The sequence below is a fragment of the Eptatretus burgeri genome, chromosome 1, assembly GCF_056783735.1.
Source record: "Eptatretus burgeri isolate ZD-2024b chromosome 1, Ebu_testis_v1, whole genome shotgun sequence".
Lineage (NCBI taxonomy): Eukaryota > Metazoa > Chordata > Myxini > Myxiniformes > Myxinidae > Eptatretus > Eptatretus burgeri.
The window spans coordinates 154,403,168-154,414,136 of NC_140961.1; positions in this window are offsets into that span (position 1 = coordinate 154,403,168).

Consider the following 10,969-nt stretch of genomic DNA (forward strand, 5'->3'; position numbering starts at 1 on the left):
ATTTTTTGTTTACTCAATATAATTCTCCAAACAGTATAATAAGATAAGTTTAATGCTTTGGATATTTCATATTTTTTTGTTTATCTCTGGAGTATCGCCTTGCTTGCTAAAACTAAATAGGTATATTTGCTTAGTTATAAGACTCGTGATTTCTTTAAATTAACAGATTTCACAACAGATTGCAACATTTTTTAGACAGGATGATATCCAGTACTGAAAACCAAAATAATATTTCGATGATAAACTTTAATTGGTCCATGAGCGTAGATAGTGGAAAATTGTATCATGTAATGCATGTAATCGCTCCAAGCTCCTATTTTGAAAATTATAGTCTTTACAAAAGCAATGTATGCAGCGATTTTTAGCTCTGATGAACAGACATTCAAATGAATGCATTAAATCGTGTAGCGCAATGAAGTTGGTTCCCTGAAATAAACATTGCACAAAATCCGCCATTTTTCCTGCTCATCTGTGCACGTGTCATGTGTTACATCGGTTCAACGTCCGCGCAAATGTTTTCGCTTTAAATAAATTAAAAATCGTTTTTACCAGATTTGCTTTGATTCCCTGAAGAGTACCTCATGAAACCTCCGAAAATATATATGCAGAGCTGGCAGATGCTTTGGATATGCGGTCCCTCTGGGGGACAGGGCATGAGGTCTCTCAAGGAATCCACCAAATCATAGAGCTCAATAAAACGTCAATTTTGTCACTTTCCTAAATGTTTTTGTTCACTCAATATAATTCTCCAAACAGTAGAAAAAGATAGGTGTAATGGTTTGGAAATTGGACGTTCTCTTGAATATGCATGGAGGAGAGAACATCGCCTGGCTTGCTTAAAGTAAGGAGGTATATCGGCTTACTTATAAGACTCATTATTTCTTCAAATTATCAGAGTTCACAATAGATTTTGACAGTTATCTAGTCTGGACGATTTCCGATCTGAAAAAGCCAAATAATATTTCGCTGATATCCTTCACTTCATCCGTGAGAGTACATCGTGGAAAATCGTCACATATAATGCATGAAATCGCGACAAGCTACTAATTTTAAAACGTATAGGACTTACAAATGCGATGTACACAACGATTTGGAGCTATTATGAAGAGGCATTCAATTTGAGTGAGGAAAGTGAAAAAATCTTTATCGTTAAGAAATCGTTGCGGCTTGTTCCCAGTTAAAGCATGGTTGCGCAGGCGAAAAACATGGAGGCTGCAAACCCCAGCAAAATTACCCAGGAAACGCCTGAAGACTCCAGACAGCGAGGTGGAAGTGGATCGCTTGATGAAGGATATAAGTAAATATGACCATTAATTATCTGACCAAGGAGTGTTTCAAATAACCCAAACACCCAATTTTTTATTCCTGCACTTCTTTGGAGTTTTGTTGCTATGCCTGAAAAGTTTCAGGCTGCTGGGTTTTATGTTTATGGAGTTATGGAGATACACACATTGACACGTTGACACATTGACACATTGACACATTGACACGTTGACACGTAGACACACTGATACACTGCCTCGCACACACATTGCCTTTATTCGTAAATATATAAAGCTGAGTTTGTTTCCATTGGTCTGTCTCTCTGTCTGCCTGTGGGTCATCAGCACCATCCATTCTGCAGGCCACGCCCTCCAGCCATCCAGAAATTACCACCATCTTTATCTCTCCATGTAGATCAGATTGTTTTAAAGGCCTCATGTACATTTGAAGACTGAACAACACATCTTATATCATTTCATGAAGATACCTTTTTGAGAAAAAAACAGTAAGATTTTACTTACAACTCAAACGAGGTAATGCATGTTTTTTTTTTTTCCCACAGCAGCTGTTCTCGATACACCACCCAATGAAGGTACATCAATTCTCATATTATAAAGAGGAAAGAAAATAGTGATATTTCATGAAATAATAAACTTTGTGGGACATCAAACGCAGTTACTTACTGTCTGTGAGAAAGTGACATGTCGCTTACCAGAATTTGCAATGAATCTCCCACATTTGCTTCCAAGTAAAGTATGAGAAAAGAGGTCCGTACCCATGACATCATCACAGAGCAATGTCTGCAAATGCAAGAATGCAATAATTGGAGACTTTTTTAATAGCAAACTAAAACTCATGAAAAAATGATATGGTAGAGTATATATATATGTATGTGTATATATATATATATATATATATATATATATATATATATATATATATATATATATATATATATATATATATATATATATATATATATCATTAATAAAAAGGCTCTGGACTAAAACTGATGGAAAAATGATATGATCGAGGACAGAGGATAAAAAGTGTATTTGCTGATAATGATGAGGGGGAAGAAGAAGAAGAGTAGTAAATATCATGGAAACATGGCAGTTTCATGCGAGGTGTCTCACTGTTACCGAATATAATATATAAAGTTGAGTTCCTGTCTGTGGGTTGATGTGTCGGTCTGAGCAAGGTACATTTTCATTATAACAACAATACTCATGCACTGTATGTTATGTCCGGAGACTGGCATGTTACGTCAACGCTGTGAGCTCATGGTTGTTCGCACTGTTGTTTTCACAAATGGACTAGTTTACGTTGCCCCTTCTGTTTTATGGCGCTCCCGCCATTTTGTGAGACCGACGTTTAAAAGCTGTCAGTTTGATTACATTGACTTACGTAGTCATCTCCTTATTCTAACACAACAATTGGCGACGAAGATGGGATGTTGGTGTGGCAGCCCAGTCCGTTAAACAGTATGGGCCACAATTGTTGTGTTAAAAACAGTTCACGACTACGGAGGTCAGTGGAACTAAACTTGCAGCTTCTAATTGTCAGTCTCACAAAAATGGTGGGAGCGCCATAAAAACAGTAGGGGCACCATAAACCGGTGCAGTTGTCAGAAAATAACAATGCGAACAACCATTAGCTCAAAGCACTGATGTGGCATGCCAGTCTGTGGACATAACACTTTCCCCCCCTTTTTGAAAGTTCAGTTGTGAAAGAGGACACAAGATCCCTTTAGTAACCTATGCAGGCTCAGACCTGGAAAGGCCGACATTGAGGTCCATCCAGTGGAGGCTGTGTTCTGAGAAACTGGGCAGCAGGCATGTCTCGTGGTGCATTGGCCGGCCTAATGCCAGGTGCAACTTGCAGGGTCATAGACATGTCCAGCAATCCTGTGGGCATAATGGGGGGAGCAGGCACATCCGCACCACAATTTGAGGGAGCCGGCACCTTCCGTAGGTGGCTGGAATTCCAAAGGGAGCTGTCAGTTGCTGGATTGTAGCTGGCCCCAGCAGATGACTGAGCTGAAGGGGAATGGACCAGAATAGGGCAGTTTTTTGTTGGGATGAGGGAAACGGGTTCTGACCAAATCTGATACCTTGATAGTGGGTGTGTTAGCCCTGTGTGCCCTGCCAAAGCACTGCTTCATCTTGTGTTGGCACTCCTTAACTGAAGCCTGAGTGTTGCCAGCAGGAGCCTGGGCTCCTGTGGCCGAAGCCTATCCAGGGGCAGCTGCACCTCATGGCCACGCATCAATGATGCTAGTGAAACTCCAGTCGTGGAGTGTTGCATCGCCCTGTTGTGCAGCAGTGTCTGGAGTAAAGCCAGGATGAAGATGGCTGGAATTTCTCTCCCACTGCCTCCTCCATTCCTCACTCTGCCATGCGAGCCTCCACTGCAGTGGACTCCATTGAAACTTATTCGCTCCTTTGAAACTTATATCATCGTGCTCGGCTTGGAAGATGTGAGTGATGCAAGAAAAAAAGCTTTACTACTCCATTGCCTGGGTGCAGAAGGCCAGTGCATAGTTAGGACACTGGGCACTGCAAACACAATCGCAATGGCTGTGACCCTTCTGTAAACACATTTATCAGCTCCACAGAGTGTTCTTCTCCAGGTGTTTCTCTTCAGGCACCGTAAACAACTGCTGGATGAGTCATTGCACTAGTGCGTTGCGAACTTGAGAGGATTAGTTAGCTCCTCGAAATGTGGGGCCCTGCAAGTTGAGATGATCAGGGACTTGCTCATCGAAAAAAACGTCGAGTGTAAAAGTGCGCGAGAGACTTTTATTGGAACCAGATGATTTACTGCTTTCAAAAGCTGTGGGAATTGCATTTCAACTTGAGTCTGCTGCCGAGTACACAGCTCAGCAAGCTGTGTTGCAGATGCCCTCCTCAGCCACAAAGCAGGCAGTGCAGAAGGTGCAGCAGCATGATGACTCAGACACAGGTCCTTCTGTTCAAAAAATGCAGCATCAGTGATGTGTGTGCTCCCGAGAGCGTTGTGGGAATTATGGCTCTGCTTTCCATGCTGTGAAAGCACCGGATTGCCCTGCACATGGGTCGATATGCAGGAACTGTGAAAACCAAAATCATTTTGCCAAAGTGTCTCGCTCTGACCCTGCCACGACATTAGCACCACAAACACCTCAACCTCCACACACAAAACCCAACATTTTCACCTTGTGTGCTTCAGCCCGATGGCTTTCAAAACATGTGCTGTTCAACTGGGTGATGAATGTGTACCCCTGCTTTTGGACACAGGGGCTACAGTATCTTTACTCAACCTGGACATTTATAAACAATTTTTCACCCACCTGCCATGCCAATACCCCTCCACTGCTCTCTGCAGGTGTCGCAGTTCCAAAATCGACATAATGGGCACCATCCAACTACATGTGCGCTACGGCACCAAGCACTTCACTGCGTTCTCATTCCACATCACCTGTCGTGGTTCCTACCTCCTGGGCCTCGACCTCTTCACAAGGATATGTTTCTCCTGAATGGGTGCCAGTGTTCAGCAGTTCTGCAGGTCACCTCACCTTGACAGCAGAAATGGCCAATGCTGTTTAACGTACTGGCATGCCTCACCACCATCACCTACCATCCCATCCATATCGCCAATTTTTTGTGTTAGAAACAGGATACGCCTACATAGGTCCGTGAAATCAAACTCACAGCTTTTACCGTCGGTCTCACAAAATGGCTGGAGCGCCAAAAAACAGGAAGGGTACCGTAAACCAGGACACTTGTCGTAAAGCAACAGTGCGAACAACCATTAGCTCCCAGCTCTGATGTAACATACCAGTCTACAGACATTACACTGTATGCTGTTGAGGTCCAGTAGTGTGTTGATACCAAGCAGCTAGCTAGTAATTGCCAAGCCAGCCATTCCTTATCGACGGTTTCTAATGGGGTGCTTGCTTGAGTGCTTATGCCTCTTGGCAAGCGCTCTACAAGAAACTTTGTAACTAAACACACCCCAGATTAATGACATGGTGGAGAGGATAAACACTTGTAGCATCATTATTTTAGCCATATCAAGCCATATTGACCAAAAAGACACAGAAGACCAAAAAAGACCCCAAAGACCTCAAGGATCCAAAAGACCCTGAAAACCCCAAAAACCAAAAGACATGAAAGACTCAAAAGACCCCAAAGACCCCAAGGACTCTGAAGACTAAGAGACCCCAAAGAGACAAAAGACCCTGAATTCCTCAAGGATACAAATGACCCTGAAAACCCAAAAGACCCAAAAGACCCAAAATACCCCCAAAGACCCAAAAGACCCAGAAGACACCAAAAGACCTCAGAAGATCCAGATTATCCCAAAGAACCAAAAGACCCAGAATACTCCAAAAGACCCTAGAAGACCACAAAAGACCAAGAAGATCACTAACGACCCCAAAAGACCAAAAAGACCCAGAAGACCCCAAAGACCCTAGAAGAGCACAAAGACCCCGGAATATCGCAAATGACCCCAACAGACCCAAAAGTCCAAAAAGACCCAAAATACACAAAATACTCCGGAAGACCCAGAAGATCCCATGGATCTAAATAATACAGAAGACCCAAAAGACAGTATGAATCATAATTAAAGCTCCATTGCATATCTGCTTCCCTTCCTATCACCTCTCACTGCCTTCCCTCCCTTCACCCCTCCTCACCGTTCTTCCATCCCTTGCTGACCTTGCCCTCGGACAGACATGGAAGGAGAGTGTGAGTATGCAAGTTCTGTGGTCAACTTTTCACACTGATTTTAATTTTATTTTGCGAGAATGAAATTATCATGCAAGATATCAAGTTAAGATATCAAGATAATTGAAAGGGAAAGTTGTGGCATCTGTGTGATGCCAGCCTTCCTTTGTAATCTCAAAATGGGGGCACTGACAGAGAGACAACAGAGGTTGCAGTTCTGTGAGAACAACTCGGTCAGGAGGAATGCGCGAGTGAAGAGGGTGTATAAAAGGAGGATGGATGAACTGAGGGAGCAGATTGGTTTGCAAATGAGATTGATGGGGAGATTGATGAAAAGCCGGCTGAAGTGGGGTGGACACGGTTTGGATTAAGGAAGAGATAATGGCAAAGAGAGTAGATAGGTTGAAGGAGCAAGGTTGGAAGAAAAGTAGTTGACCATGGTTGAGATGGAAAGACTGTGCGAGGAGGGATATCACTGAGGTGGGGGTGGTAGAAGAATGGAGAGGGTTGGCTGAGGACAAGGGAAGTAGGGCAGTATCGTGGGCAAGGCATGGCAGAAGCTTTGTATTGTTGGACCTCATACCTTATAAAGGGAAGAAAAAGAAGACGAAGAATAACAGTGATAAATCACCTTATTTGTTCAATCCATCATTGCTTAACCCTTGGTTCCTTAGGAAAATAATAAAGGGTGCAGGTATGACTTTCTGGTTGGTGATTGCTATCTGGAACTGATAGGTGTGACTGTCTGTGAGTAGACAGTGGTAGGTGTGACTGTCTATGCTTTACACTGCACCATTTTCACAAAACTTTGGTGGCCATATTTTACGAGAGTGGAAAACCAGGCCATTTTCGACATTCCAACATGACGCCATCGCTTTAGTGCCCTTTTGTGGTGTATTAAAAATTTTTTAATCCGATTAAAAATATATATTGTTATGGTCAGGGTGCAATGGTTATGAGCAAGAGAGAATGTGGCTTCTTTCCCTTGGTATCGTTGTAATTGCTCCAAGCATCATTGTGCTTGGCAGGATGACATTTATCAACAAATTTGTGGATGAACAAATCGGCGATTTTGCAGTCTCTTTGCCTTGTACTTTAGCGTCTTTTTCATTTTTGTGTGTAATGAAAACATTTGAGAATAAAAGTTATGGCTTTTAAATGCTTATTGCTTCACTCTCCAACTAGTTTTCAAGGGTATCATTTTGTACACATTTGATGGGATGGCCATTTTTTCTCAGGGCCATCCCTATACATGAAGGACCACTGTACTCCATGATAATGGGTATGCCTGAAAATTACATAATACCCCGCATCCCCACCCCCCCCCCCGTCTCTCTCTCGATTTGGGTTCACAATCAACAAAAACAATAGCTCAAGTGTGTGTGTGTGTGTGTGTGTGTGTGTGTGTGTGTGTGTGTGTGTGTGTGTGTGTGTGTGTGTGTGTGTTTGTGTATATATCCCTTCAAAGGAATTTAATGGAGGAGGTTGCCGTTCTGTCAATGAAAGCTTTTGTTATTCATTACCAACATATAGTTGTTTCCCCATGCTCTATGCTTTATAAGTGCTGAGCGAAAAGCAAGGAAGCACCACATACCATTTTTAAAGTCGTTTGGAAAACTAAACTGAGGTTTGAACGACCAACCTCCAGACTCAGAATGAGCAGTCTTCACTCTGTATGAACCATTATTCTGGTTCAGAAAGAACCATCATTCCAGCGAGGCTAGGTGATTATTCTTATTGTTCGGTTTTTTTCTTGTTAATTTTTAAATTTTTCTCATGCACAATCCTCGGTTTTGTTTGAAAACAAAAATGACGTCGCATCTTTGTGGAAGGCCCCCACAATGGCTTGTAATTTTATATATTTATTCAGTCTGAATTGAGTTGTTGGATTTTTCATTTTTCCTCATCAAATTATTACATCTGGTAGATTCCTAAGAGATTTTTCTGAAAATGCTCAGCATAAACCATTTGTTATTTGATTGCTCAAAATATAAAAGACACATTTTATTGATATATTATCTTTATAATCGTAATCATTTAAGAAATGTCAATTTCAGAGCACCTTTAATCATTCCCAAAACAATCCCCCATTTGACTCATCCATTCATGCAAAAGCAAGAGTATATATATATATATTCTCCTTGAAGGAGAGATATTGTCTTCGTTCATCAACACTCAAATAATTGAGTTTCTATTTCTCACATTGGAGTTTCATTTTGTTGTTTTTTGTGACTTGTAATGGATTGGATTAAGAGATTTGAGAGACGTGAAAGCGTTCCTCTTCAAGCATTCCAGCTTTTAAAAATGCTTTTCTGGATTCCAACTTCATTGTTATTTCTCTGTTTTGTGTTTCTGTTTCCTTGGTATTGGACACATTCGAGGACATTTTTTTGCAGTGCATGTGATATTAACATTGATCACATGTCCAGTAAAATCTTTCTACCTGGTCAATTAATGCTCGGTGGTTTGTTTCCAATACACCCGAGAGCAAACGTTGCTCCATTGAATCCAAAGGTTGGCCCTGAACCTGCCGTCTGTGCTGAGTGAGTATTCTTCAATCTCGTAGAGTTCCCATAATAGGGTCCTGTGACCGTTTTTCCGCGACCAAGGTTTGAAGGTTAATTTTAGTCAATTTGAGGGTACTGATTAAAATGAGCTGGGGTGAACCTCCTGAAAATGTGGGCTAACTCTGCCAGATGCGAAAATTCAAAATGGCCACCATGCTACTTCCAGTATATCAAAAATTGAATATCTTTTGGTTCTACATGTCCGATTTCTATGATTTTTGGGTCAACATATATGTTTTGAAGGTCAAGTATGTCATATATTACCATTTCAGATTGTTATATTTAAGGGTTACGTCATAAAATATGAAATATAACTTTTCGGGGCCAAATCCAAGATTGCCGTTGAGTAACATCTGGAAAATAGTAAAAAATCCATTTTCTTCTCATAATATTATTGGCAGTGAATCTTTTTATACAAGTAAATGGTTGTTTATATGTGGGAGTGCACAACAAATTGAGACAAGAAGAGGAGGACGCAATCATTGTCTTTATTTTCAGAACATGATATGATGTGTTCATAATATCAATTTTTCAACTTTTACACTGTTCAGGTAGGTTATACCATTCTGTTGTATGTCCCTCCTGTACTTTATCTAGAACAGTAATATGATGAAATAATATCAACATTCCTTCATTTTGTCTGTAGAGCAACAGTGTTTCAATGCAAAAATGAAATAAAACATGAATTATCTTAATTCCCGGCAATTAACGCTTTCCCGGTAAGGATTCTTGTAATTTGCATTGACCAAAGTTTGATGTACTGTCCAAACTGTCTTTTATCTAAGAAAGTCATAATAAAATAATATTAACATCTCTAATATTTTGACTGTGGCAATGTTTTTACAGTTGTAAATGAAATGAAATGAAATCTTCATTGAAACACATACATGTAATCCTTCAGTCACTATCTGAGTCGCTGGCTCCAGAGTCAAAAACTTCATCATTATGACAATAATGACATCCTTGACCTTGAAACATATGACATGTTACATATGACATGTAACATATGACATCCTTGACCTTGAAAACATATATTTTGACCCCAAAAATCATAAAAATCGGACATGTAGAACCAAAGATATGCAATTTTTGATATAATGGAAGTAGCATGGTGGCCATTTTGAATTTTCGCATCTGGCAGAGTCAGCCCACATTTTCACGAGGTTCACCCCAGCTCAATTTAATTAGCACCCTCAAATTGACTAAAATCAACCTTAAAACCTTGGTCGCGGAAAAACGGTCACGGGACCCTATTGTGGGAACTCTACTAATCTTTTCCGTTAATGTTATTACCTCGGCCACCGAAGGTGAATCTAAGTTGTTATGTTTTCACTCATGTCTGTCTGTTTCTCTGTCTCTGAGTAGTGTTGATAAAAAAAATTTCAGACTGTTTAAAACGACATTTGGTAGACAAGTTTGGTGTGTGACAAGGACAAAATGATAGATTTTGGTGCGGATCCAGATGCAGATTCAGATATGTGAATTTTTTAATGTCATTGTTCACCATTGAGAGATGTAGCTAAAAACAACACATATGACATTACAAAAAGTTGTTGATGGGTTCTAACAACATTTGGTGGATTATTTGGGTAAGTGACAATTCAGATCCGGCATATCGGTGGAAAAATAAAAGTAAACTGTTTAGCCTTGTGGAGGTATTTGCTCCACCGACTACTTTTCTAGTTTTTTTGCTGCTTTTCTTCTTTTTTTATCCTCCTCTTATTCGTTTCATTTTGTGAAAAGAATGAACTGATGTTAAAATTCCTTAAATCCCTTCTTTAATCACTGAATTTTATATTGAAATTTCTGTTTTCATCAATACATTCTCACGATTCCTCGTGATTGTAATATAGTTTTCACTTATTAATGCACTGGGTTTTCAATTTTCTCCCACCAAGGATTGTTTGTTGTCTTTATGTTTTCTTTCTTTCTGTTGTGGTGTCATATTTTTGTTTTTATCTCAAAGAAGCATTCATTGATCGTGATAAATTCTCAAATTCTCCATTATTCGCCCCAGCTGGATTTAGTCCAAAATGGGGGCTTATGGATTTGGTCTCGATTGTTGTGTGTGTGCGTGCATGCGTCCACAACCAATTTTATTCGTACTTGGCGAAAGACAACACATGATAGTACACATACGTATGCACATCATCTCGTTTCGTGATATGATTAAAAATGGCTAAATGGCTGCAATTTATTTTTTTTTAATCCCGGTGTTGAACAAGCCCTCAACAATTTCTCGGACATGCATGGTCTGATTTTATTCAACTGTGGCACAAGCATAAGCACATCATGGCATAAACTTTCACCTAACTTTATTTTGCGATCTGATCAAATATGGCCGACTGGTTGGCTGGCGGCCGTTTTAATTATAAAAAACCCCAATGTTGAACATGGCCTCAACCATTTCTCGGAAATGCATTAACG